The sequence below is a fragment of the Anabrus simplex genome, chromosome 2, assembly GCF_040414725.1.
Source record: "Anabrus simplex isolate iqAnaSimp1 chromosome 2, ASM4041472v1, whole genome shotgun sequence".
Taxonomy (NCBI): domain Eukaryota; kingdom Metazoa; phylum Arthropoda; class Insecta; order Orthoptera; family Tettigoniidae; genus Anabrus; species Anabrus simplex.
Window position 1 is genome coordinate 503,956,262 of NC_090266.1, and position 24,539 is coordinate 503,980,800.

The window sequence follows — 24,539 nt, forward strand, 5'->3', positions numbered from 1 at the left end:
GCAAGATCTGTGTTTGTTTCCCCAGCCCGGGTGTGTTTCGTTTCTCATGTGACAGAGTTACATCTTACGTTCTGTTACATGTTTAAGTTTGGTCTTGTGATACATCGCCTTTAATTTGCTCTGCAGCCTTTAAAAGTGTAGCATGGTCAATGACCTCAGTGCTTGTTTTGTTCACATATCTGGACTAAGAACTCGTCTCACTCGGCACAGCAAGTTCAAGGCCAACCACTTCTATCTGTTTGTTTGTTTATTTATTTACCCAGGTATGTATGTCAACATTGTACTATGTCAACATCGTACCATGAAAACGTACTCAATCAACGGGGTGTTTGGGGGGTCTCTGTCCTGGGTGGTGTGTTCTGCGGGCCTCCTCTGGGGTCCGCGTTGTTGCTGCGGTTATCTCTCTGCGCGTTCAGGTATTTACTAACATGTTCAATTCAATTTATTGTATGTACAAGACATACGTCCAACTTGAATTATTTGATCCTCACAACTCTACTTCCTTACTCCATGGCCCAAGAGCTACACGTATAGCTGACGGCCCACCAACCCCTCTACGAGTGTGGGAATGAAATAACTAATTTGATTGAATTGTTTTCATATTTCAGTAGTGATGAATATAAAACAAGCATTTTTTGAATTTTTATACGTGTTAATGATGATGATTGCTGTTTTAAGGTCATCGGCCCTTAAAAACGCAAAGTGTCTTCTGTTTTAACTCGTAGTGAATAAGAAACAAAATATAAATTTCTCGAACACACGTAAAGAATCAAAAAACCGAGCTCGATAGCTGCAGTCACTTAAGTGCGGCCAGTATCCAGTATTCGGGAGATAGTAGGTTCGAACCCCACTGTCGGCAGCCCTGAATATGGTTTTCCGTGGATTCCCAATTTCACACCAGGAAAATGGTGGGGCTGTACCTTAATTAAGGCATGGCCACTTCCTTCCCACACCTAGCCCTTTCCTGTCCCATCGTCGCCATAAGGCGTATCTGTGTCGGTGCGACGTAAAGCAAGTAGCAAAAAAAACACATGCAGTGTAGGATTGAGCAACTGCCGAAATGCGTTCAAGGTCAATATCTAGCGTTTTAACAAGCACGTCTTCCGCACCCTGCTCGGATTTATGAAAATATCGACCTATCGATACTCAAAATACTAAGGCGATACTGTACTGTACTCCCAAGCCATTACGTTGCAGAAATGGCGTAACATCTGACATACCAAAGTAAAACTCGTAGCAATTGTTCAAAGTGATCATCCTGGGCTTCCCTGCAGGCTTCACTTCTCCGAATCCAGTTGCGACGCATTCGAGCCAAGACACCAGGGTTGTGTCCGACTCGTTGGCTGAACGGTCAGCGTACTGGCCTTCCGTTCAGAGGGTCCCGGGTTCGATTCCCGGCCGGGTCGGGGATTTTAACCTTAACTGGTTAATTCCAATGGCACGGGGGCTGAGTGTATGTGTTGTCTTCATCATCATTTCATCCTCATCACGACGCGCAGGTCGCCTACGATAGTCAAATGGAAAGACCTGCACCTGGCGAGCCGAACTCGTCCTGGAATATCCCGGCACTAAAAGCCACACGACATTTCATTTCATTTCATTTCATTTCATTTCATTTCACCAGGATTGTTCAGAATATCCTCTGCTGCTTAAACAATACGTTCACGGAAGTCGTCCGAAGTGGTTACTTCAGTTCAATATACTTTGTGTTTCATGTTCCCCCAGACATTAAAGTCCATTGGAATAACGTCTGGAGATCTGGCTGGCCAATTGATAGTTCCACATCGTCCTGTCCACCGTTGAGGAAATGTCTGCACCATCGTGTAAAATCCACGTGGTTCTGCGTAGTCGAAGCGACACGTCCTCTGAAAGCTCAAGTAACGCACTGTATCTACAGGAGCAAGGTAACATTAATAAAAAGATGATAAGTCCACGTAACCGACTTCCTACTACACCCATCCAGGTATTAATTCATAACCGGTGCTGGAAATTGCCTTCTCCTACTGAATGGGGACGTTCCACAGCCCATGAGTGGGATATAGTGGGTTCGAACTCCTCTGTCGGCAGCCCTAAGGACGGTTTTCCGTGGTTTGCCATGTTCACACCAGGCAAATGCTGGTGCTGTTCATTAATTAAGGCCACGGTTGCTTCTTCACGATCCTAGCCCTTTCCTGTCCCGTCGTCGCCGTAATATCTATCTGTGTCGTGGCGACGTACATCAACTCGTAAGAAAATGGTAATCAGCTGTCAAAGACACTGCACCCGTTGAATATGGTCAGGATGCACTCGTTCTTCATGCAGTGTCCTACGTATGGTCCAAGTTGGTACACCAACGGCACGTCTTATACTACGCGTACGGCGCCCAGGATCATCGTTTACTATTGTTAGGATGCCCGGCTCCATGGCAAAACGGTTAGCGTGCTGGCCTTTGGTTACAGGGGTCCCGGGTTCGATTCCCGGCAGGGTCGGTATTTGAACCATCATGGTTATTTTCCCTGGCATGGGGCTGGGTGTATGTGTTGTCTTCATCCTCATTTGATTATCATCAAGATGCGCAGGTCACCTACGGGAGTCAAACCAAAAGACATGCACCTAGCGAGCCGAACCCGTCCTGGGATCTCCCGGCACTAATATCCATACGCCATTTCATTTCCATTGTCAGGATGTCTTCTTCCGTGTCTAGAATTACACGTGGCCGTTTAGGCCATCGCTTCTGAAAGCGTGATGTAACACAACCTGCATCGCGAATACGCTGCAGTACAGCAAGTATCGTTGCTGGATTCGGCACCCGTCTGTTGGAAAGCCTTTTCCGATTTTCCGATAGATTCATTGAGGGCGACCCGTGTTCTGTTCTGCCACACGATACACTAGCAGCATATCTTGGTATTCGTGGTATTCATACACTGGCATTATTCAAATACTACTACTACTACGAAGTAACTCGCGTACTAGTACGGACGATAATTTGCCTCTCTGACAGCTGTTATTCAGGTCAAGGTCAGACAGACAGCTCATACCTCTAGTCCGGTGGTTTCATGTAGGGGCGGGAACCCGTCCCACCACAGCCCCGTCGCTAGAAACAGCAGACGACTGACCGGCCCGTGACAGGTCTAGTGAATTTGTCAAACTGCTTACGTGAAATATTCTCCCACAGTGTGATTTCAATACCATGGATTCTTGGGAGACCAACTCGCCGTATGCAGAAACACCCCGTGTTGACGTGTACGTAAATAAAGTTTCTTACGTCAACGAAAGAATGCGTGGGATAGGATTTCCAAGTGAGTAGTATCAGAACTGAATTGTCAAAGCACAACGAACGTTTTGCTTCATATCAATAAGGGACATGTTATAAAAATATAAAAATAAACGTACTTCCTTTTCGCGCTTCCAAACGAAAAGAACTTGTTTAATGGTAAATTAGAGCATTCTGCTTTTGCAGTGCCTATTAAACGTATCAAAATAAACGTTGCCAGGTTGAGTGGCTCAGACGGTTCAAGCTCTGGTTTCATGAACTTAGCAGGCTCGATCCTGGCTCAGTCCGCTGGTATTTGAAGGTGCTCAAATACGTCCGCTTCTGATCGGTAGAATTACAGGCACGTTAAAGAATACCCGTGGGCAAAATTCCGAAACCGCGCGTCTCCATTGGCACGTAAACATTTACTATTATTATTATTATTATTATTATTATTATTATTATTATTATTATTATTATTATTATTACTGAGCGAGTTGGCCGTGTGATTAGCAGCGCGCGGCTGTCAGCTTGCATTCGTCGTAAAGCCACCTACCAATATTATAATAAAAACTGTGTTAGTCCATTATTACTAACTCTTACGAAAATAATAGTTAAACGCCACACTCAAACTTCGGAGCTGGTAATCTGTCAGAAAACACTAAAGAAAATAGTGAACTTTTCACTACTCCGAATTATTATTAATCTTACAATTGCGGACATGTCTCCGGAATTACCGAAACATGTACTTACAAATTGTTTTACGTCGCACCGACACAAGTAGGTCTTACGGCGACGATTGGAGAGAAAAGGGATACAAATGGGAAGGAAGCGTTCGAGGCCTTAATAAAGGTACAATCCCAGTATTTCCCTGATGTGAAAATGGGAAATTACGGAAAAACATCATCCCGGCTGCCGACAGCGGAGTTCGAATCCACTATCACCAAAATGCAAGCTCACAGCTGCGCGCCCCTAACCACACGACCAACTTACTCTAAGCCCCAATGCCGGACTGAGTAGCTCGAACGATAGAGCGCTGGTCTTCTGATCCCACCTTGGCAGGTTCGATGGCGGCTCAGTTCGGTGGTATTTGAAGGTGCTCAAATAAGCCAGTCTCGTGTCTGTAGATGTACTTGCATTAAAAAACACTGCGGTAAAAAATTCTGGCATTTCAGCGTCTCCGAAAACCGTGAAAATTAGTTAGTGGAACGTAAAGACATTATTATTATTACTATTAATATTATTATTATTATTATTATTATTATTATTATTATTATTATTATTATTATTATTATTAGTAATATTATTATGATTACGGAAGTTCTAATTAAGCGGATCCATTACAGTCATCACTTTACCTATCGGCACTTACTGTCCAGTAATAAGCCTTCTGTTCGCCTCTGTGGTATAGTGGTTAGTGTGATTAGCTGCCACCCTCCGAAGGCCCCGGTTCGATTTCGAGCTCTGACACGAAATTTGAAAAGTGGTACGAAAGTTGGAACGAGGCCCAGTATGCCTCGGGAGGTCAAATGAGTAGAGGTGGTTCGATTCGCACCTCAGCCATCCTGAAAGTGGTTTCCCGTAGTTTTCCACTTCTCCAGGCAAATGCCGCGATGGTACCTAGCTTAAGGCCACGGCCGCTTCCTTCCCTCTTCCTTTTCTATCCCTTCCCATTCCCCCGCAAGGCCCCTGCTCATCCTAGCAGGTGGGGCCACTTGGGCGATGTACTGGTCATTCTCCCCAGTTGTATCCCCGACCCAATGCCTCACGCTCGACGACACTGCCCTTGAGGCGGTAGAGGTTGGATCCCTTGCTGAATCCCAGCGAAAACCAACCCTGGAGGGTAAAAATATTAGGAAAAGGAAGAATAAGCCTTATATTACAAATGCCCGGCGGCAATTCCACAGTACCGGTAGCTCTTTTTCCTTCGAGCAATGTTCACGATGGATGAAACTACGGTTTTTGAAATTTGTCTCATTAATAACAATTTCACTGAATACTTATAGCCTTTTCTTTCAGTGTCCACCGTCCTTTCATTGACCTGAAAAGTTTATGAATAAGCATAGACAACTCGCATTGTCTATTGTCAGAAGTTCATCGTAGACTGTCGCAATAACAGCACAGAAATGTTGCGCCCATTTTTCATTACTTATTAACTATTTCCTTTAATTTTGTCAGCTTGGATCACTGAGTAATGCCAATGACGTCTTATAAATCACACACAACTACACAACACTTGATTCGCATGCATGTGCTGGTACGGATCTTTGACGTCACTGTAAGAATTCCGTGTACTTTTCAAACAGACTACCCTAGACCGGTTTTCGAGTACAGCAAGTGGCCAGGCACATGAGTCAACCTCTCCTACTTGCCAAGCCTTTAGGGGAAGTGCACAACAACATGTGTTGGCCTGCGATAAGAAACAGGTTCAACAAGCCCTATACTCGGCTACTGTACTTCCGCTACTCGTGGGCAGAATGACGTAACCGGCGCATCCTGCTACGGCCGTTCAAAACACATTAGGTCCTGAAATATTTGGCTCTGTTATGGGCAAACTAATAGGACAAGGTAAAAATACATAGCATATATTGTGAGATGTATTTTTCTTTGCCGACTAGCTTAATATCTGCACGTATACCCCTAACACCCTGTATATATAAAATAAGAGCTTTTTCTGTACATTGTTCAGAATTTGAAATGATGGTATTTCTGTATCGGTCATGTCCACAGTGACCAGGAAATGCACTTTTTACTTTTCCGTAATTTCTGTGTGTCTGTTTGTCTGTCTGGCTGTATGTCTGTCTGTATGTCTGTATGTATGTACGTATGTATGCACACGCATCACTAGAAAACGGCCAAAGAGAATTTAATGAAAATCGGTATTCAAAGTGGGGGAATAAGTCGCTACAATCTAGGCCATAAAAAATTTAATTCACGCTGATAAAAATGGTAGTTTAGGGATGGGCTTAAAATTTATTATTCAAATATTTATGTTTTTAGTTGTCCTATCTTCATAAAAATGTGTATGCAAAGTCGAGGAATATGTCGGCACAATCTAGTTTATGAATAATTGTATTCACGCTGAGTGAAATGGTAGTTTAGGGGAAAGCATAAAATTTAATTTTTAAATATTTACGTGATTAGTGGTCCCATTTTGATTGGAAATTGGTATACAAAGTCAGAGAATGAGCCACTACAATTTAAGATATATGTCATTTCATTAACGCTGAGTGAAATGGTAGTTTAGGGGAAGGCCGAAATATAATTCTCAAATATTTATATAATTAGTTGTCGTATCGATACATACTACATAATCAGAGTTATAGATAATTAAATTTCCGACCATTTATGTCTTATACATTTTACCGTACCGGCTATGATAACACAGATATTCATGAATTGGTATTTTTGTTGCTAAGTCCATATCAACGCCGAGCCACGAGAAAATGGGGTAACAGAATTTAATGAAAATCGGTATATAGAGTCGGGGAATAAGAAGCTACAGTCTAATCTATAAACAATTTTATTCATCCTGGATGAAATTGTAGTTTAGGGGAAGGTGCCTAAAACGTAATTTTTAAATACCAATATTATTGGTCCTATCGAAAAGTACTATATAAAAAAGTTTTAGAGGATACAATTTCCGATCATCTATATTTTATTCAGTTTTACCGTACCGACTATGATAAGAGTAGTATTTCAGAGTCGGAAGAAAACGAAATGTGAAGGCCTATGATATCGAAAATGCATAACATTGATCAGCAATAACATTACATTGACCATTGTTTATTGTGATGTTCTTTGTCTCTTAAGATAGGGAATAAAGTGATTTGTTTTACTGATATCACAATTAATTTCGCACAATGCGGCATCCCCCTTTATAAAGTAAACAGTCCTCCAATGAAGGGTAACTTAGAAAATTACACACACAGATCTATTTCGGACGAAATCATGCTTATAATGAATTATTTGCAACCAGTATATGAAGCAAATGTAGGTAGAGTTAAGGAATATTTTTGGGACCACCCTCTTTGCTTCACTTCAGACGAAACATCAGGATCTCATTCAAGGGCTGTTCTGAATATTGTTGTGCTATCCTTGTCAGGAAATCGATCGAAATGAGTACTGTTTGCAATGTACAAATTGGAAAATTCAACAGCACAGCTTGCTTGATGATGCTTGTTGTTTAAAGGGGCCTAACATCGAAGGTCATCGGCCCCAACAGCACAGCAAACATGAAGAATTTGTATGAGTGCTGTTGTAAACTCGTGTTTTCTGGCATTCAGAACGGAAAAATATTGCAAGTTGTTACTGACCAAGCACCATACATCATCTCAGCACTTTCAGAGCTGAAACCTATGTATTATAATTTTCATCATATAACCTGCGTCGCACATGATATGAGAACTAAGGATTTAGAGAGAAGTCCGAATTTGAATACTGAAATGTATGCAGTCCACACATTTGCATTTTTTTACGGAGACCATCACAAGCTTGGAGGAAGAGAGTTTATCCAAGGAGTCTTATAAGGTTGTGATGAACAAATTCGGAGCAAACTTGCGGGATTTAGGAAAGACAAACTCAGACGAACTTTAGCAAATATACTGGAGATTGTAAAACTGGTGACTTGCACTGATTTAGAATTCAGAATCAAAACCAAGTTTTCAACACTGTTTTCTGTTGACGTTTGAGAGGTCGTCTTCCTCATACAAAGATATTTTACATCCACAGAGGCAGATATGACCCTTAAGCGTAAATAAATGTTGAATGTGATAAAGCACAACTCTTTCCTTACGCAATAAATTGAGAAGTGATAGAGTTAAGTCTCCCTTTTATATTTGTAAGTCTTTTTCCTCTTCCTTCCTTTTCCTGCCCTTTTTTATTATTTACTCCACTTTTCATATCCCTATTCACTTAAAATTTTTCCTTTTAAAATCTGGTACCTGATAATGACAAACCAAGCGTACATTATCTAATTTAAAGGAAATTTCACAAACGTTTGACACTCAGGTTAAGTTGCTTGGTATAAACGTAGATACCAAATTAACATGGTCAGATTGCTGTACTATTTAATAGGATATCTCGTTGTATTTACAACGTCAATATTAATTAATTTCAATCACTAGGAGTAACCCCCACAAGGAACCAGTCAGAGTAGATTCTGAAAATGAAGGATCGTTTCACTGAATAATATGTTTCACAAATAATACGATTTAACGGATTCCTACTTCCATATGGCAGGAGGGTTGTAAATAAAGTAGTGGCAACGTAGTCCAGAAACTGGCAGGCGATCGGGCACGCGTAAATAGGATATGGGAGTGGTCAGGTGGTGCTGTTGTTGATGTGTAGTGTGCATTTGTCAGGCATCCAGTTGCAAGTGCTGTTGCTATCTAGCGTTGAAGTGAAAAGTGTCGATATCACCGCCCTAGAGCATGATTCCGAAAGGTGATCAGTGTTCGTGAATTAAATTCATGGTTGCCGTGGCAAAAACATATCAGAATGTTATCGAGGATTGCATGAAGCCTGTGGCGAGGATTCATTACCATGTAGGACCTTTGCGGGACTGGGCAAGGCGTTCCGTGCGGGTCGGAGTGAGACTGAGGATATGATCCGCACAGGACGGTCGTTCCTTCCTCAAGATCAGATCGACATCGTGAGTGGTCTCGTTTCCGTAGACCCTCAAAAGTATGTCCGGGAATTAGACGTAGAGGTTGGTCTCAGTCATCAGACTGTGTGGCACATACCGATGAAATGCCTTAACATGAGGAAAATAGCGTCCCATTGGGTTCCACATCAACTCACCGACGTAAAGAAATGGTACGGGTATGCACTGGCTGGCATCCACCTGGACAGGTACAGAAACGAAGGAGACGCATTTCTGCGGCGTATTGTCGCCACTGATGAAACGTGGGCACGAGCCTATGAGCCTAAATTAATGCGTCAATAGAATGAATTGCGTCACCCAGGTTAGCCAACTTATGCTGATTTTAGCATACGACTATGAGGGTATTAATCTTACGCATACTGTGCCTGAGAGAAAAACTGTCAACAGTGTCTACTATTGCCGATTTCTGGAGTGATAATTGCGTCAGGTTATGTGGCACAAATATGCACGTTTGTTGCGAGACGATCTCCACAGAGTAGGGCGCTCCGTCGCCAACAGAGAACGCCTTGCCAACGGCCCCCAACGGTTTCGTGGCATTTGGCAAAAGGTGACTACATTGAGGAAATGTAATGCAATTTACTTGTTAGTGCATTAAATATTGCGTTCTATCAATATTGCGAATGCTGTATTTAAAGCCCTCGTACGACATGACACTGCTTTATGTAGCTCACCTAACTCACGTAGCGTAGAAAAAATTATACATTTTAGTTCAACAGTATCTACCGTGATATAGCATCATATTTGCGGCAGACAACAGCTGAAACACGTTGCGTCATTGATGTCACATAATAATGTAATATTTCATCGCGGGTCATTGTCCAATGATGTTGAAAATATTCCTTCAACTGGTCTTTTGTACGGAGCCGTCGCCATGCAGTCTTGCGTTTTAGGAGACGACAAATGTACCATTCCATATACCATGAGGACGAGAGATCCTGGCTGGTTGCAGACCAGGAGAAAATCTGGCCATGTTCCTTTCTTAGCCCACGTGTCGTTATTTCGGCCATAAGTGGCTTCGCTCTATATTGTTGGCAAATGTTCCGTCTCTTTTAAGCAGTATTCATTACGACGAACGCGGATGCTAGTCAAAAAGAAGTATTTAGTCCATAGCAATAATACTTTCAAGTTCATAAAAAGCAGAACACTTTGAAAGACTAGCGATAGGAATGTCATATTCATCATGTTCAATAGTATATTCTGCAGAAACGATTAGCAATCAATCACCTAGGTTCAGCATGTGTCCTGTTGCCTAGAAGGCACTGTGTCCTCCACGGGCACGGTCCATGAGTGATGGTAACGACGTGTATAAAGCGCGAATGGCGTCCTGGGGTATAGCAATCCATGCTGCATTCACCTCGTTACACAGTTCGTATTTGGTGGTTGGCATTGGGTCTCTACGCCGCACCCGTCGTTTCGCCTATCCCACACATTTTCGATTAGCGACAAGTCTGGTGATCGGACGGGCCAGGGCACCAATCCGACATCCTGTGACGAAAAGAAGGCACATGGTTGTGCAGCAAAATGTGGCCACGCATTCTCCTGCTGAAATATGGCGTCTGGGGTGTCGTTGAGGAAGGGTATGGCTATGGGTCGCAGGATGTCATTCACGTAGGTCAAAGTGGTCAGAGTGCCCTGGACACGCACCAATTGAGATTTGTGGTTGTACCCAATAGCACCTCACACCAAAAGGCCTTATATTGGCGCTGTATATCTTGTGCGAATGCAGTCAATGTGGTGCCTCTACCCATGTCTACGGCGAACCAAAATACGTCCATAATTTTCTAACTAACAGAACCTGGATTCGTTCGAAAACACTACCTGCTGCCATTCCTGACCTCTTTGACGTCGTTCCATACACCATTACATTCTAGCATATATATGCACATTAGTCAAAGGTAGGTGGAGAAGTGGACGACCCGCCGGTAACCCAGACGGTAATAAACCTTGACGGACTGTCACTCCTGATAGTGTACGATGTGTTACACTGTTTCACTACTGTTGCTCCAGAGCCAAGGAGGACGCAGATTTGCCCTGCAATGCCATTCGGATAAGGTTTCGAAATTCTTGGGGGGGGGGGGTCATCTGGGTCTGGGTGGTGCGACCAGACCCATCTCATCGTGTTCTACGGCCTTCGATGAACCATTCTGTACACACCCGTTGCACTGCTGACACACTCCGTCCCACACGAGCAGCAATTTTCTGGATTGATGCGCCACGTTCTCTCACGCCAATAAAGCGCCCTCTTTGAAACTCACTCATTTGGCGGTACGGTTTTCAAATAAGTCTGCGAGGCATCCTGCATATCTGCTGAAGTCACATTGATCCATTATCTTCGGTTTATAGCGACAACGAGAGTAGTAGGCACATTTTACCAGTCGGTGGTGGTGCGCCGACATATCAATGTGGACCTTGAACCTGAGGGGCGACATGGTTCCACTGCTAATCATTTCTTTTGAACGTACTAATGCGCACGTCTTTTGAATATGAACTTCCTATCTCTAGTCTTTCAAGGTGTGCTGGTTTTTATGAACATGAGTGTAGTTCCTGTACGAAAAGGTAGGCTGCCAACTTCTGAAGTGATCATACAGCTCTAGATGGTTACAGAGTTTGGTATTTATACCATGGGTCTGTAATAAGCAGAATCATTGGCTTGGTCTTTTCTCCGAATCCCCTTATGCCCAACACATCAATATGATACTTCGAAGATGCTTTGATCTAACTGTAAAGAATGTTGCCACTGGGAAACTCTCCAGATGAAGGTCTCTGGCTTTTACAGCACGAAGGGTGAGGTTCGGTTTTTGCCTAGTTTTAGAGTACTGTATTGTACGTATTAGCGACGAATTATTTCAAATATGACATCCCCAAAAGCTATGCTTGCCCATGTATGTATGTTTAGTCCTCAGCCCGAAGGCTGGTTGGATCCTCAACAGCTCTGCCATCAGCTGTCATAGATGGCCTAGGCATCACTGAAGAGGCGTACTAGGGAAATGAGGAGTGAGGTAGTTTCCCGTTGCTTTCCTCACCGAGCCAGAAGTTGCTATTGCATACCAGTCTGCCAAGCCCACTGAAACGCATGCACCAACCGACCCTATGAGCAATATTTTCACACCATTCATAGCAGGGACTGGCTGCAGAAGGAATGGCATTACTAGCATCACTCATACCTCAGTCACTTTCATTTTGTCAAAGCCAAGGATAAAGCTGAGACAGATGACTGGAAGTAACAAGATTGCTCTAGCCCATACCAGAAGACATATTGCACTGTAAACACTAGGTCCCGCCAGCAAAGGCATTGCTTGCCCATACTTCAGAAAAAGCTACGGATGTGTGTCCATTCTTGATTATATATCGACACAATTGTAGCAGTTCCTGATCGGTCGATATTCTTTCCATTCAGGCGGTCCTTTACGAATACATACATACATACATACATACATACATACATACATACATACATACATTATAGACTGTTATGCCTTTCAGCGTTCAGTCTGCAAGCCTCTGTGAATTTACTAAACGTCGCCATAATCCTCGATTTGCAACTAGTGTTGTGGCCTCATTTAGTTCTGTACCTCTTACCTTTAAATCGTTGGAAACCGAGTCTAACCATCGTCGTCTTGGTCTACCTCTACTTCTCTTACCCTCCATAGCAGAGTCCATTATTCTCCTAGGTAACCTATCCTCCTCGATTCGCCTCATATGGCCCCACCACCGAAGCCGGTTTATGCGTACAGCTTCATCCATCGAGTTCATTTAACGAATGCCTCCAAAATTTTTGTAGCGATTTATGATACCGTGCACTGCAGACTGGGTGACATTAAAATCTCGAGCAATACTCCACTGAGACGAACCACCACTGTGGTTCCGAGAGACCAGGTTTCGCACTTCCAGCTCTGTAGCACGTACTCGCGTCATATTTTACAGTAGCTCTGGCAACGTAGTTTGTGGCAGCTCTCCATGAAACCAAAGCATCCTGGATACATTTTCAGCTGCCTTTCAAGTGTGCAACGGCGGGGATGTTCCCGAGATTTCCGGTACAACATTGGCCGACCGAAGATCACTGATTCATCTTGTGATACTGAGTGAGTCCGTTGTTTGTTATATGGAAAGTGCAATTTCGCCGCTGAGCGAGCAATATCTTGTATCCCCAAAAGCTCTCCATATCCATTATTATCCGTAAGACTTGTCACGCATCACAGACACATATGGATATGCAGTCCATCAGAAAAAATTTCGTTGTGTTCATTTTCCTATGATGGATGGTAAGGAAAAATGAACCTTAAATGCATTATAGACCCTTTGCAGGTGTGCGTAACTACGTCATTTAAAGACACATTCCTTCAGTACGGCACAGTAAATTCATTTTCCTTTGTACGTTGGGACAGGAAGGTGATCGTAACGAAAATTGTCCTCATGGACTGCGTATCCATAATATGTGGCTGGGAGGCCTGATCAGTCTTAAGGAGGATAATGGATAGGAAGAGCATTGTGAGATGCGAAGTTTTGCTCTCGCAGCGTCGATATATTGTAGTGTTATATGTCAGAACGCGAAACAAGGCAATGTGTTCTTTCAGTACGTATGCTCGGAATCGGATTCTTGACGTGAACGAAATTAACTGATATTGACGTTGGACTTGCTGGACTATTTGAATCCTAACCTAAAGCAAGCATATTGTGCGATATTTCGTAGTAAAAATTTTACGGAATTCATATTTGGAGTAATGGTGCGTACAATGATAAAATTCCCTTTCTGTAGAAGAATGCACTTTGTATCATTACTTGCTCATCCGTCACGGCGCGTTCTTGACCCTGATGTAATTTTTACAAAATTTTGATTTTTATAAACCTGTATGATTGCGTCTTGGTAGCTAATCCCAATTTACACTGTGATTCTCGTTATACTTATAATGATCATCGTACCGTGATTAACCATATATTAGTTATACCTAGTGTTATGATAAATTTGTTGGCCCACTCTAGGGAAATTTAAACACCGACTGTGTGAAAAATTGGATATGGTTCATTTTAAATTTAAAAGCCAAGTTTTGAAATAAAGTAAGAATCGCCGATGCACCCTGTAGGCTCTTTTTCAGCAAGGGCATATTTTTAAGTTTCGTGTAGGAAAACTTATAAAACACCATAAAGCTCTGAATCAACCGTCTGAATTTCACCGGTTTCATACCAGAATGCTAACTGTAAGGTATCACTGTACCCATTTTCTCCATCTCGCAATTGAGATGTGCTTAATTCTGCTTGGAAGAGAGAAAAATGTGAAATTTGTCACATTCATTGCAGGTGATTCATGTTATTCGTACAAGAGATCTGGCTGAACTGGGATTACTACGGCTTAAGTTATTGAATCCTGGCTTGTAATATTACAAGTTCATTTACTAGCTTAGACTTTTACCGGGATCCAAATTCTGGAATGGGGTTCGCACCGAGTGAGTACAGCATTAGTGGAGCACATGCTTCCATATTTTTACTAATAACTATGCAGCCCACCTCTTACAAACGTTATATCCTGCCTGTCATGAGGCCTGTATTACCGCAGTGAGAAAGGTCAATATTATTTCGGTTATAATTACTGAAAAATTGTTGTTTGCTAAGGATTAACAGTTACCAGGAAATATGTGCAGAACATGGAATCGAAAGTCCTCCGAAACAAATATTTTCATACGGTTTGGCATAGTATTACGTTGATTTCTGAATAAGCCGTACTGGTATGTTGCAATGGTGACATATTAATATCCTCAAAGAGAGATTCTACTAAATGAATTGCAACATTACTGGGAAAAAGAAGATCGAAAACTATTGTAGAGGGAAGTAATGAATTTATAATGGACGTTATATTATCATTGGTTCTCGGAAGGATACGTTATATAGATGCACTTTTTAGATAATCATTTTCAAAAGTTAACAGCTCTGACGTGTTTTCTTATCATGACTAGGGCTTGAAATAAATTTCCATTTAACTTCTTCCACTGTGAACGCCAAGAGCAAAAAATAAACTTTGATCGATTCTATAGCATTCTCTTTTTGTTTCCACGCAATTGTTATTGAAGGATGCCTAAGAAATGTCTTTTCATTGTCGGTGAATTCTACAGCGATAATTTCCTGCCATACATTATCAAATTTTATTCCTTTCTGTTCATTTCATCCGTTGAATGGAGAAAACCTTTCTCTCCACACAAAAGAATGTAACTGATTTTTTATTATTTGTTCTGACATATCAATTGACTTGTTATACGAGACCAAACAAGAAACTCACCCAGCACAGGATATTTACGATTAGAAACACTTTGTGCGCAAACCAAGGGAATGAATGGTTTTTTTCATTGCTTTCTCTTGCTAACAACTACCTACTAGAAACACGTAATTACAAGAAAACCTCATGTTTATCAACATAAATGTTATTGTTCGCTGAGCTTTCAAATCAGATTTATTCACGAAAGTTACTGTGACACTGAAAAATTAGTATGTTCTGTACACAAAACGCATGTGATCATAAAATTATCAAGTTTTACGCTATGTTACTCAACAGATTAAGTATATCATTGTATTTGGGGCGTTCAGAAATGATTGGCAATAATTTTTTATTCACAGTAACCATTTATTGAAACAAAATAAATACAGAACAGGATACATTGGTGGTATCCAGTATCCATGCACGTTTGACGTTGGACCGACGGCTTCCATGTGCGTGTACTACACAATTTTTGAGGGTAAACCGGCATCACTACTGGACAGCTGCTTGAAACTCGTCCTTTGGGGTGAACTTCTTAACCCCAATACTCACGGGCGTGATTTCTTGGTAAGAGGGCTCCCATTGAGTATCCACCCATATACTGGCGTTTCTTGTCTGGAGTCTTGTGACGTAACCATTACTCTTCGATGAGACAATCATGGAACACCACCGGATTCGTCCTTTATAGCCACAGCAATTGTTGGCATGTCTTCACACACTTCCGCTTCAGCGCAATGGTGGGAGAATGGAAGACTCATTGAGCAGAAACTTTTTAATCTAAAATTCCTGATGGATAATTGTATGTAGTGTTCCACTTGATAAACCCGTCGCGTTCTCTAATTCGCCGAAAGAGATTCGCCTCTTCTCCAGTATCAATTTGAACACATGCTGGGTATTTTATGGATTGTGTGCAGTTGCTGTATATTTTGTAACTTTTAGGTGATATTTAAAGCCATTCCTTTTCAGTTTCGATTCAGTTAATTTATAACAGTAACGTTCTTCAGTCTGTCGAAACGAATTTAGGAGATAGTGGGTTTGAGCCCAACTTTCGGCAGCTCTGAAGATTGTTTTCCGTGGATTACCATTTTCACAGCAAGCAAATATTGGGGCTGTACCAGAATTAAGGCCATGGCCGCTTCCTTCGCACTCCTAGGAATTTCCTATCCCATCGTCGCCGTAAGACCTATATGTTTCTGTACGACGTGAAACAAGTTGTAAAAAAATCTAATGTATGGGTAAGCAAGTTTAGTTTATAAACTACTTCAAAAAGAAACCGTATAAGAACAGAATTATACCTGAAAAAGGAACAACTTAATATATACGAGGGTAAGTCAATAAATAAGTCGCAAACCTGTGTGTGCCTTATACCATTTGAAATTACGCGCGCAAGTTTGCAGCAGATTGCAGCATATATATGCTTGTCGTATGACATCTCGCAGGCACTCAGTCAGTCAGAGGCTGTTAGTGCACGATGGCACATGTGTCGCATGATTGAACACGAGAAGAACAGTGTGCAGTTGTGCGTTTTTGTGGGCCAAAGGACTGTCCACAGAAGAAGTACACCGCGAAATGCATCCCATCTATGGTGAAAACTATTTCTCATGGAAAGCTGTGTTCAATTGGATCCAGAAATTTAACCTTGGAAGGAAAAACATCAGAGATGGGGAGCGTCCTGGTCGTCCTGCGGAGGTGTCAACTGGAACATCCACCTTACAGTCCTGACTTAGCCCCAAGTGATTTTTATCTGTTTGGGATGCCGTAATCTATGAGGTTCCAGGTTGGCTGCGACAGCAACCAAAGGACGTCTTTGCTGCTGGTTTTCAAGGACTTGTAAAGAGATGGGGTAAGTGCCTGAATGAACAGGGTGAATATGTGGAAGAGTGAAATAAATGTCAGAAAGTTATTTTGATTAATTTTGCCTCATTTCAGTTTTGCGACTTATTTATTGACTCGCCCTCGTATATAAAATAACTTGTCCTGACTGACTGACTAATTCATCATCGGAGAGATAAAACTACTGGGCATAAAGAAATGAAATTTTGGGGATAAATTTATGATACAGAGTAGGCGCTCACTGAGGGAGGATTTCAGGATATTCCTTTGCTAGGGAGTGAAAAGAGGTGCGAATTGTTTAAATGAGTATATCTATATCTCAAAACCTTAAAAATTTTACGAACATAATAATTGGTATTTGGAATTTTCTTTAAAATTAAAGAGACATGTAGTTTTTGTTTCCGGAAAATTCCATTAGAGGGGATTAAAAAGGTGAAACAATTGGTTTAATATCTTTCACGAACATACTTATATCTCAAAAATTGAAGGTAGTACAGACATGAAAATTTGTAGCTGGAATCTCATTTAAAATAAAGAAACACGCATCTTGTTGTTTTTGTAAAGTCCAATTAATGGGGTGTGAACAGGAACGACAGAAGGGGGGTGAATATTTAGAAAGAAAATATCTACAGAATATCTAAAAAAATTAACAAGTTACAGACGTTAAAATTGGTATTTGCAATCATCTGTAAAAAAACCTAGATAATTTGTTTTCTGAAAATCCACTTAAGGGGAACTAAAATGGGGATGCATTTTTAAAATGAGCATATCTACATTATATCTCAAAACTTAACAACTTACAGAAGTGAAAATTGGTATTTTAATCTCTTTTGAAAATAGATAAGCATGTGTTTTATTGTTTTTGGAATAAAAAGACTTGGGGGTTATATTAAAATAGACTGGAAAGGGGGTTGAAGTCTTTTTATTAGAATACTGATATTTCAAAAAAATAAAAATGATACAGAAATGACAATTGCTAATTGGTATCTCCTTTAAAATGAAAGAAAAACGTTTTCTTGTTTTCTGAAAATCCTCTTAATGGGAGGTAAGAAAATTGAAAAGTTACTTGAATTATTTGTATGAGGATACTTCTATCTCAAAAACTAAAGATGGTACGTACGCGAAAATTGGTATTTAGAATCTCGTTTACAAGTAAAGAAACATGCATTCCATTGATTTTGGAAAATCCAATTAAGTGGGATGAAAGAATTGAAAATTAATTTTATTATTTGTATTAGGATACCTATATTTAATCAAGACTAACGTTCTTACAGACGTGAAAATTGGTATATAGAATCTCCTTTAAAAGTAAAGACACACGAATTTTTAGGGGAATATCAACTGGGTGGGGGTGGGAGGGTGTTGAAAAGGAGCTGAATTCATTTTATGAGGACGCATATATCTCAAAAGCTGAAGATGTTACTGTCGTGTCAATTGGTGTTTGGAAGCTCCTTTATAAGCAAAGAAACATGTATTCTTTGTTTTCGGAAAATCCACTTAAGGGGGAGGGTGAAAAGAAGTGACAAAATTGAATTCCTTTTATGAGGATACTTGTATCTCAAAAACTGAAGGTTACAGACCTTAAAACAGGTATTTCGATTCTCCTTTAAAAAGAAAAGGTTCGTGAATTATTAGCAACATGGCGGATAGATGTGTGAAGTGCTCCGAGAAATTTAAAGATAATAATATGAAGGTAAAGTGTAAAAAGTGCCTTAAGTGGTTTCACATGAAGGAAGAATGCATGAGGTCAACCAAACACGAAATAGATCGCCTCCTTAGTCTTCCAAAAAAGGATAGGCTATGGATATGTTTGACCTGCAACTCGGCGTCACTCGAACCTGAGCTTGACGTTCCACCTGACTCAAATTTACAAGATTCCATTTCCACAAAATTCAACGTAATATTAAGAAAACTTGGTGAACTAGAGTCAGTGTATAAAGAACTGAAGACTTCTGTTCAATTTGTCAGTGACAAATTTGACGATTTTAGTGTTGAGGTGGGCAAAATGCAATCAGAACTCATAGTGCTGAACAACACAGTACAAGACTTAAAATCGAATAACCGCACCCTTTCCGGAGAAGTGACACAGCTGAAACTCGACGTTGAAGAACTAAAACAATATTCAAGAGCTAATAATATGAAAATATCCGGGATTCCGTACCACTCAGAAGAAAACTTAACCGAAATTGTCCAGAAAATTGGAGAAATCCTTGATGTACCAATACATCCGGACAGCATCGACACAGTTCACAGGGTTTCTTCTTTCAACAAAACCAGTGTGAAGCCCGTAATAGTCAGATTTGTCCAACGCTGGAAAAAGGATGCTCTTTTGCAATCAGCAAGATGCCAGAAGATCCTAACCTCTTCTCTCCTAGGCTTTGGTGGTCCAAAAGTGAATATATACTTGAACGAACACCTTACGCCCTACAATGAATCTCTCTTCAAGAAGGCTCGTGATGCTAGGACAAAGGGAATTGAACGTGCATTTGTGAGACAAGGGAGGATTCTGGCAAAAATCTCTGCCACCTCCCTCGAAGTATTTACAATAAAATGTGAAGACGATATTGAAAAATGGATTAGGCTTGCAGCATCTAGGCCTAAATGAGCTGTCAGTCTTCACAGATTCCTTCTTATGTTTTATATTTATGTATATTTGTGTCTTTTCCTCTTCTTTTAAACTACACTAATGACAGAAAGACAATGGAACTCATACTTTCAATATAGTGATTTGGTTACCTCACTTGGAACAATTGCTCCAACCTTGAGAATAATGTATCTCAATTCACGTAGCATACGAAATGGTAAGTTAGAGATGATTGCTGATCGCATAGAGTTAATTCAGAATATCGATTTTATAGTTGTTGTCGAAACATGGTTGTCTGTAAACGGTGATGAGTCTAACTTTTACAATATCCCAGGTTATGAAGCATTTCATTCCTTTAGAATTCCTTCTGAAAAATCACTTAAGGGTGGGGGAGTATCAATTTACGCTAAAAGCAAATTGTGGCAATGTAATATCATCTATAATGTCCAAAAGCATCATAATATTCTGGTTCTGGAGATTTCTAAGTCAGGGTGTAGTTATATTATTATAGCTGTTTACAATCCATTCACTTCAAACTGGACACAGGTATGTGATGACATAGAAATAATACTCAACAAAATAAAACATAGAAATATAATTGTTATTGGTGACTTTAACATAAATTTACTCCCAAATGCAGTATTAACTAATGAATATAAATCGTTCATGCAGAGCTATGGCCTTAAAAACTGTAACACAATATACCCTACCAGACTGAGTTCGAACAATTCACTAATCGACCACTTTTTATGCAGCATACAACTTAATAACTGGTCTGTAGATAACATAATTGATGATATGAGTGACCATAATCTCTTGCTCTTTAGTTTAGATATTTCAAAAACATCTAATTATAGGCCTACTCCCAGTGAGCCAAAACGACACTCATATAAACATATAGATTATGAAAGGGCTAGATCATATTTTGAGCAACACCAATTCCAGTGGGTAGATGGTGGGGACATAAATGCTTCATATGCTGCTTTAACCAGATACATTCAAAGTGGTCTTGACTATGCATCGACAGTTAGAAAATTTCAAAATCAAAATGCAAACACCATTCTGAATGCATGGTGCACACCAGAACTTGCATCACTCTGCAGGCATAAAGCACTTCTCTACAGTAAATTGAGAAAACACCCACACAACAGTATAATTAAAGAAGAATATAAAAGTTACTGCAATAGAGTTACAACCCTGAAAAGGACTCTCAAGAAGTCGTACTATGATAATCAATTTAAAAACAATCTACACAACACTAAACACACCTGGCAACTCATAAACGAAGTTCTTGGTAAACCTTCAAAGTCAACAATCAATATTACACGTATCGAGCTAGGGAATGAATGTTTTGAAGACAAAAGTGACATTTGTAATGCCCTGAATAATAATTTTATCTCAGTCCCTGCCACACTATCTTCAAATATTGTTCCACATCCTGAACATACTGCTACAGTCAATAATCATCCTAATTCCCTTTTCCTAGAACCATGTTCTCCAGAAGAAGTGTCTACAATAATCAATTCTCTCAAACATGCTCGCTCAGTTGCTAGTGATGGTATTTCCAGTAAACTTCTCAAAATCTGTAATCGAGCACTCTCTGGTCCAATATCTGAATTTATCAACTGCTCTTTGGCAAAAGGCATTGTCCCTGATTCATTAAAGATCTCTAGAGTGGTTCCTATACACAAACAGAATGATAGATCCGACCCTGGAAACTACCGACCCATCTCAATACCACCTGAATTATCTAAAATCTTAGAAACTGTTGTCAAAGTTAGGCTTATTAGTTACCTCGAAAAATGCAATTATTTTTCCAGATTTCAATATGGCTTCAGAGAAAAGGCTGGGGTGAATCCTGCCTTAATGGACATTATAATTGAGCTTCAAAATTATATTGATAAAGGTTACAAGACTGCTGGGCTGTTTATTGATTTAAAAAAGGCTTTTGATACTGTTAGCCACGAACTTGTGATATACAAACTGGAAAAGGCAGGTGTGAGAGGTCCCTCACTGCTCTGGTTTAAGGATTTCTTATCAAATCGACAACAATATGTTCAGATTGGCATGAATAAAAGTGAGCTACAAAAGATCTGCTTTGGTGTACCACAAGGTTCCATATTGGGTCCAATTTTGTTTCTTATATATATTAATGACATAGCCCTGTGTTCTTTTAAGGGTAAAATACCACTTTTGGCAGATGATACTTCACTGTTCTATTCATCAAATTCTGAAGATGAAATAGTTGCAGATATCCAGCATGACTGTTATATCTTAGATGAATGGCTGAGAAAAAATCTTCTAACAGCCAATTACTCAAAAACTGTCTGTATGATGTTCGATAAATCACAAAATGACCTAAATGCAACTACAAATATATTATTTGGCACTACGAAGTTGAAATGGGTTAAAGAAGTTAAATATCTTGGACTAATAATTGTTAGTGCCCTCTCCTGGACACCTTATATATTAAACGTAAAAAATAAAATCTCTGTCTTGGTTGGTATCATTGGCAAGATTAAGTACCTACTAACAATTGACACTCTTCGTCTAATTTATTTCACAATGATACAATCTCGACTTTCTTACTTGTGTTTCATTTGGGGCAAAGCAACCCAAAATAACTTAAATACTTTGGAGGTCTTACAAAACAGGGTTATTAGATTTATGTATGGATTTCATCAACTATATTCTCGAAATAAAATGTACTCTGAAACAAATATATTACCTCTTAAGAAATTAATCTCATTAAACGCATCACTTCTTATTCATAAAGTCTTGCATAACAAAATGTTCACCAACTCTGAATTTCCTAAAGTCACTGACATCCATTCATATAAGACAAGGCAAAAAAATAAATTACATGTTCATCAAAATTATACAACAAGGTTTGGCACTAAGGGAGTGCAACACTTACTAATATCTGAATATAACAGCATTCCTGACAACATAGCAATCATCTCTAAAACTGTGCCATTTCGTAATAAGCTTAAGAAGTACCTGTTAGGCACTATAAATGTGTAACAGTTATTTCTCTGATATTTTCATTTCCAAATCTTAAAAGTCAAAAAGTTGTTCCTCATGTATTGTTACTCTTATGATAATCCACTTAATATAATCCTATCCATTAGATAAATTGTGTTACTTAAAGTATATGTAAAACCACTATTATTACTCTTTCACTTTTAGACCTTATGCGTTAATCCGCCATTGTTGTGATTATCTATGTATTGTTCCTCTTGACAGAGCTCTTGCTCTCTGGAACCCTATTTATCAATAAATAAAAAAAGAAACGCTTTTTTGTTGAGAATCAATTTAACTGGGCTGAGGTGAAAAAGGAGTTGAATTATTTTTATGAGGATACCTATACCTCAAAAACTAAAGTTGTTTCAGCCGTGAAGATCGGTATTTTGAATCTCCATTAATAATAAAGAATCACGTGTATTTTGTCTTCGGAAAGTTCTCCGAAAATCCAATTAGGGGGGTGAAAGAATTGAAAAATTAATTGAACTATTTGAATGTTGATACTTACATCTAATAAAAACTAAAGTTGTTACATACGTGAAAATCGACATTTAGATACTCCTTTCCCGCGGTGGGGGCGGTGTAAGGAGTTGAATTCCTTTTATGATGACACATATATATAAGAAACTAAAGATGTTAGAGTCGTGATCATAGGTATTTTGATACTCCTTTATAAATAAAGAAGCAAATACTTTTTGTGTTCGGAAAATTCCCTTAAGGTCATGAGGGTGAAAGAAAGTGATGAAAAATGATTTTTTATGGGAACACTTATATTTGAAGAAAACCGAAGGTTACGGATGTGAAAGTTTGTATTTGCAATCCCCTTTAAAAATAAAGAAACACGCATTTCGGGGGGAAGGGTCAACTTAAAGGGGTGGGGTGAAAAATTAGTTGAATTATTTTATGAGGATACTATACTGTATCTCAATAAATGAAGATGTTACAGACGTGCAAATTGGTATTTGCCATCTCCTTTAAAAATAAAAAAATGTCTTCTTTTGTTTCGAAAGCGCCACTTCTTAAGGGGGTGATACGAAGTGCAAAAACAGTTGAGCATTTTTTTTCATAAGGATGCTTATATTTCAGAAACTGAAAATTTAACAGAAGTGAAAATTGGTATTTGGAATCTCGTTTAAAAGTAAAGGAACGTGTATTTTTTGTTTCCGGAAAATCAACGTACGTGGATGTGTAGGTGAGGGGAGGACTGTAAAGAGGTTGAATTTTTTATGGGGATACATATTGTGACCGTATTGGTACTATGAATATTTATGATGAAACTAGCAATTACCCACGGCTTCGTTCGCGTAGATTTCATAATTATCAAAGAAATCGTTCCTCGGCATTGCACTAAGACATTATCTCGAAATTCGTAAAGTATAAAAACTCACCCCAAAAGTGAGTTTCATTCACCCCAGAAATTCTTGTAAATCATGTTTGTGGTTTTACCTTTTGCGGCTAAGACGACCATGCGACATACAACAGTACATGTGGGAAACAGTCTCCTCTCAAGTCGAAGAAATAAATATATGTTTCATTATTTTTAAAGAGATTAGAAATACCTATTCCCACATCTGTAACATCTTCAGTTTTTTAGATATACATAATTATCCCCAAAAAAAATTCAACCCCTTAATCAGTCTTTCCCCACCCCCAGCCCCATTGAAGTGTATTTTCCGAAAACAAAAATACATGTTTCTTCATTTTTAAAGGAGATTACAATTACCAATTTTCACGTCTGTAACAGTTTTTAAGATATAACTATCATCATAGAAAATAATTCAACTAATTTTCACTCCTTTTCTCCTCCCGTTAAATGCCTTATCCGAAAACAAAAAGTACATGTTCCTGTATTTTTAAAGGACTTTCCAAATTCCAAGTTTATTGTCACTAACATGTTAAGTTTTTGTCATATAATGTAGATATAGCGGTACTCCATTTAAATATTCACCTGCTTTTC